Here is a 6,286-nt window from a genome sequence, read left to right as displayed (position 1 = left end):
TGTGTGTGTGTGTGTGTGTGTGATTAGAGAGACAATTAAAGCCCAGCTTAAATTCCCTCAGAGCATTTCATTTAGAGGAAATGCAATAAAAAGCCATTTTGCAGACACTAGATATCAAATAATAGCCAGACAGACACTATATCATATTATGTTGCTCACAAAATACCCCTGCGAATCAAATCCATACTTACAGCGTTAACTGGTAAACCACTAAGCCTTTCTTTTAGCAAATTAAATTTGCTGAAGTGTGAAGTTTAACGATGATAATGAAAAGACGAGACAGCACTGCCGCCTTTAAACGCTGACGGTGGCGATATCAACATGTATCCTTGACAAAAACTACAACACTGAAATGTAATAAAACTCTCTTTATTTACATTGCCTTCTATCTTTTCTTCTGCCCCCTCTGTCTCTCTCTACACACATAAACATGCTCACGCTCACATTCCAGAGCCGGCTGACTCCATCTCTGTAAGTCAGTTCCTCCACTCAGTCCGGTTCTGGTGGTTGATTAACGCAGATTTTTAGTTATAGGCCGGATGGAGGCAAATGTCTGCTCACTCAACATTTCAACATTTTGTAATTTAATTGAGCTGTTCCATTGACTGACAATGTTTTCCTCTGAAGTAGAAGTACGCTGTAAGTCAGTAGTAGGCTGGTTGCACATTAAGTGCTTTGGGGTCCTTCAGTAAGTAATTTTGGACTTAACAATAGTAGTGTCATGATACCAAAAATTCAGTAGTCTGTGACAATGCCAATAAAATGACACAATTCTCGATGCTGATTTTGATCCTACGGTAAAAAAGGATTTTCTAAGATTCCAGCAACACTTCACAAAAGTAACGCAATTACAGTAGTGTTTTCCTTTTTGCTCTAACGCAGTAATATAACGCATTACTAATTAAATTTTAGGAATATACTTGTTACAATCTCAGTAACGAGAGTTATAACGCATTTTAATGCAACAGTTTGGCTTTAACCAACCAACCAGTTCACCATCACAGCGAAACATTTCACAGGAAAAAAGCTCTGAGTTAGGGCTGTAATCTCCCAGTCGACTAGTCGATTTATTGGTCGATACGTTCTGGCTCGACCAAAGTTCTGAACGGTCGATTTTATTTTATTTTTATTTATTTTTATTTTGTTGCTGTGTTATTTCAGCTAGTGGAAGCATAGACTGTTACAGTTATGGGTGGAAAGCACTAATTGCTAATGGGGGTGTTTTCAGAGCATCCCTGTTGCACAGGTAACAGTCTGTCTCCAGAACACCCCCCTTGTTTTCACTTTTTTTGGATTAGCCCAACACACTGGGGACAGATTGAAGAAAGAACTAGAAAGCCTTCTTTTAGTGGTTTGCTGAATATTTATTGAATTGTGTTTAATTTCCAGTCAGTCCTCCTCTACCATGTCGTAGACATTGGCAGTGTGGCAGCATTTTACAAAAATAGATAACGGAAAAAAGTTGAATGGCAAGTTTGCAAGCAACAGTTTGCATATCGTAGCTCGACTACAAACATGGCATATCACCTAAAAATGGTAAGCTAACTTTTCTGCGATAGGTTGCCCTGTCTGTTTTGAGCAGGCTATATGAACATATCAGAATTGGCATATTTCATAGTCTAATTGTTTTATAACTATAGGCGCACCCACCCGCAGCGACAGTAGCGTTCCCCAGACCCACCAAGACCCCGCTGGATGTTAAGCCTCTACCATCCAAACGCAAAAATAATATCACGGAAGGAATTTTCAACTTTATTGCTCAGGATATGAGGCCCATTGCTGTTGATGACGGGCTGGGGTTTTAAGAACTTGTCCATATACAGCGCCAGCAAGCACAAGTACTGCGGGACAGTACAGTTAATTAATCTTGCTTTTTTTTTTTTTTTTAGCCCCCTCTGCTGCTCATAGATAGAAACATGTCGGGAATTAATAATTAGGCTTGCTACACGTAATATCGTTGCATTTTTTTCAGCCATGGAGAGTAACATTTACTGTAATCATTAACCGTTCAATATGCTGTGGTTTTACAAGTAAAGTGAGCAGATGTACATGTTTTGCATCTAGCGTCTCACATTTCTCAGTAAGCTAGCGAGAGTACATAACAGAAAACCTCCGTGTAGGCTGCTTTAAAGTAAAAGCACTTCCTGTGACAGTTTGCAGTAAAACTAAATTACTGTTAAACAAATTAAGTTGTGTACCTTTTCACATACCCGCTATAAATCAAGTACTGTAAATTATGTAGATATGGAGTTTTAATCACACATAATTGATTTCCTTTTAGAATGTTTTAAACTAAACATCAATTTCTTATTAAATTGCTTTAAACAAACAATGCCGTACTTTTAAATGAGTATTTTTTATTTTCCTACATGCTTATTGTAAGTCTAATTTTAGAGCTGTATTTACTTTGCATATTCATATTAATTATATAAAATATTATGAATAATCTATGCTGTATTAAAGTGGATAAAGATGAGACTTTATTGATCTGGTGGTAAAATGCACACGCTAGCTGAGGCAACTTTTGCTGTTATTTTGGTGAAAGTAATGCAAAAGTAGTGTAACGCATTCCAATTCAGAGACAGTAAAATCTATTGTAATTAATTACTCTCAACAGTGTAGTAATCTATAATATGATACATTTTGGAAGTAAATTGCCAAACACTGGGATGTACCCGCTTAGTTTCACTCATTAAAGCTGGCTATCCGTTGCCTTGGCCTTCCTTTGTGCTGTAATTCTGAAATCCGGTGGCTTTCTAATGACTATGGTTGCCTGCTACTCAGACTAGCTAGACAATTTGTCCAATGTGAGTTTTCTGTTGCACGACTAAAACAACTTTTGAACATACACTTTCCACCAAAACAAGTTCCTTCCCGAGGCTATTTTGCAGCGGCACCACAGCTTTTCCCGATGCTTAGCATCACCCAAATTGTTGTGATTGATTTTAAAATAAGGCCAATAAGCCAGAGCACGTTTTCTCTCATCCCAGAATGCTGTGTGGACAAGCCAGACTGCTTTGCCTGACCTTGTTCCTCTGCAGCACTGCGGAGGAACAAGGTCAGGCAAAGCACGGCATACATGAAAAGGTAGTCCATATAAACATAGAAGTTTAAATGCTGGAGAACATTTATTGGGTCTTGAAGAAAACATACACTGGGTTGAGAATGATTGTCACTGTGTGTGTAATGAATGTGTGAGAGAGAGAAGGACAGGAGCTTCCGGCTGCACTGCCAGCAAACAGCTGTTGTTGATGGATGCGGAGTAGAAACCCTGTGCTCCATGCCGTACGGCTGACTCATATGGTATACTCCTCCTCTCGTCCACTTCGCACACACGCCACAATATCCGTATCATCTGAATATGTCTGAAGTGTCCATCCTAACATCCGGGCCTTTCCTGTCTTCTGTGGGATCGTAGGCTTTGTAATACGGCCTGGAACTACGGTTAATTCCAAAATACACTATAATTCTTGAACGATAAATACACTAATGAACGGTTATTTATTTAGTCGAATGAAAAAGCCATCTTGACTTCTTGAATTCAGTGGGCTGAGTGGGTCGACCAATCAGAGGCCTTCTTTCTATCTTCTTTGGTCTTTTACAGTAGCGACAACCAGGGTGCAGATGCTGCTTAAATGAGGCAGAATAATTAATAGCCTTAATTAAATAAATAATGCGTAGATTCTCATTTTCGCTTTTGGATTGTAGTGTAGGAGGTGTTTAAAGATGGCACAACTAACCTTTTGGATTAAAGCCTATGGAATTTTCAGGGGGGGGGGGGGGGGGGGGGGGGGGGGGGGGGGGGGGGGGGAATCTTAAATGTTTTGTCTTAAGTGTTTTTCTGTTTCAGCTGATTGCCAAGACTTGGGAAAATATTTTATCAAAAAAAAGAACCGAAGTCTTGTTCATTATTGTTCCATTTGTGATTTCAATACACTTTTTGGAGATTTAATTTCCATTTAGTTTTGTTTTGTTTCTTTATAGTCAACAATTCATACATCCATTTGAAATCCCTTTAGCATACATAACCTGACAGCCCAGGTTCTTCTGAAATATACGTATATAACTTGATTGTGCATTACAGGGATGAGATTAGGTGAACCAAAGATTGGAAAAATATCTTCCTCAAAGGGCTAATGTGAGCACATCATTTTATTTCCTACTCATACTCAGTGTAATCACACTACAGATCACATCATACCATGAAGACTTCCATTCAGTTTTATCATCAACAAGAAGTTAGGTAAGTCTTTGTAACAAAACACTGTTGAATAACAAACAGAAATAAACTCCCATTGTGGAGAAGCATGTTAAAAATTATTCTATCAAGTAAATCAATTTACAAAATAAATGAAATGGCTACTGTTTCACAGTCCAAAGACGTCCATTTTCCCCCTCTGCTAAGGCCGGCGAGTAACCCTCACCAGCCCTTTGATTCCAAGCTATGAATTCATGTCGAAGTTAGCACTTTCCTCGCCAGGCATAATACAAATTTCCAAACTCTGATGTATAGTGAACGTGACCAGTGAATGCAGCATGACCGACTGTTATTGGACCCAAGAGCCCAACATTGAGCTTTAGGCAGTCATATGTGTATTTACAGATGTATCCAAATCCATTAGTTTAATGTTTAAGTCATCACTTGGCTATATCAAAATAGTGTCATTTATATAGTAGTGCCCGTCTCTATGTTGATGATGCAGCGGTTTATCGTTACTTTGCAGTATTTGTTTCATTTTGAACTTCCTATTTTAATCATGTGAAACACTTTGCAACTTTTGTTATGGAAAGTGCTAAATAGTGTATTATTAAGGGTTGTTGTTGTAAGGATAGTGTCTTCACACACGGTTGTGGTTGGGCGTATTGGCACCCTGTAGTCACCAGTTGAATGGAGAGTTGTTCAGCCAGCAGCTTTCATCACATCTCAGATGATGCCATAAACTATGATGTGAAACGTCTTTGATCACAAAGTCAATAATGCTCTCTTTGATCGCTCTGATGGCTTCAAATGATTGGCTGTTATTGTCTCAGGCTACCTCTGTTAGGCTTAAATGAACCAATCACACTTATTTTCTCCGCTCTGATCTCACTGTCCAATTTATTTCTTTTCTCTGGTCTTCTTTTAGTATAAAACTACTACAGTGCCCGTTCAAAATGTGCCTATTTGGAGTGGGCTGATTGCTTAGCCTGTGGTATTGCTACATGTAGCTGTATAGCGTACTACTGACTTGTACACAGTGGACAGTGGATGGACAGTGTACTTCTAGATCAGATAAAGACATTGTACTACTACATTACCTGACAGAGAAGTTGGCAGATTCAGAATTCACACACATTTCACAAATACAATGTGGAATAATGCGTCATGGACTGATGGCGGTGTGTTTTATTGGCCGCCCAATCCGGCTTGTTGTGAGAGCCAATCGACCCCCAGGACCAGACCGCGTAGAGAGACGGATTCACAAAGACGTAGTAAAACGGCTCTGTAATGTGATTGTGTTAATAGAGAGGGGGGTGGAAGGTGGAACGCAATGGAAATAAAGAGTTTTTGTTCTTGATCCGCAATTCATGTTAGTATATCGCTACTTTTATTATTTAAAGGCCGCAATGCGGTCTCTATTGTTGACTACAAAGTGTTTGGTATACTCAAGTGCGACACTGTGCACAGGCCACTGTGGATGCCGTGCAAGCTACAAGCATGCACAGAGATGTTTATGCTCAACACATTGTTTGTTGCAGTGTTCTCCAAAAAAAACAGAGTGCAAACATGCAAATAATCTGTAAATAAGTAGTTGTAGAGAAGAAAAAAGCGGAAGTTAAGGGAAGCAGGCTTTCTGGCAACAGTCCAGAGGTGGGTAGTAACGAGTTACATTTACTCCGTTACATTTACTCGAGTAAGTTTTTGAAAAAATTGTACTTCTAGGAGTAGTTTTAAATCACTATACTTTTACTTTTACTTGAGTAGATTAGTGAAAAATAAACTGTACTCTTACTCCGCTACATTAGGCTACAATGAGCTTGTTACTCGTTACTACGCTTCATTGTTTTTACCCCCGCGTACATCTCCTTTTAATGTTTTATTTTGACAGAGAGAGAGAGTCTTCCGCTGAAGGCTCTACCACGTGACTGTGCTTAACAATCACACGTCGTTGTGCAGTCATGTGACCACACTTGTTTCAGCAGCGGGACAGGTTAGCCCATAGATATATAAAGAAGTTAGCTTTATAGTCGTAGAAAAGCAAAGATGACAGATTTAAACGTCGCCAAGGCAACGAAGACCAGGAGG

General features: G+C 39.2%; 1 protein-coding gene and 1 long non-coding RNA gene across 4 annotated transcripts in view; one reads left to right on the top strand and one right to left on the bottom strand.

Moving 5' to 3' along the window:
• Window positions 1-6,286, top strand: part of LOC117954087 (epidermal retinol dehydrogenase 2-like) — a 59,916-nt gene that overhangs the window by 18,743 nt on the left and 34,887 nt on the right. The window lies entirely within an intron of this gene.
• LOC117954099 overlaps window positions 3,023-6,286 on the bottom strand; it is a 14,889-nt gene continuing 11,625 nt past the window's right edge. Inside the window, exon 3 of the long non-coding RNA XR_004658737.1 lies at window positions 3,023-3,033. This is a non-coding gene — a long non-coding RNA (uncharacterized LOC117954099). The remainder of the gene's footprint in view (window positions 3,034-6,286) is intronic.

The sequence above is a fragment of the Etheostoma cragini genome, chromosome 12 (assembly GCF_013103735.1).
Source record: "Etheostoma cragini isolate CJK2018 chromosome 12, CSU_Ecrag_1.0, whole genome shotgun sequence".
In the NCBI taxonomy this organism is placed as follows: Eukaryota; Metazoa; Chordata; class Actinopteri; order Perciformes; family Percidae; genus Etheostoma; species Etheostoma cragini.
The sequence above is the reverse complement of the archived record's forward strand: the minus strand, read 5'-3'. Positions and strand labels throughout refer to the sequence as shown.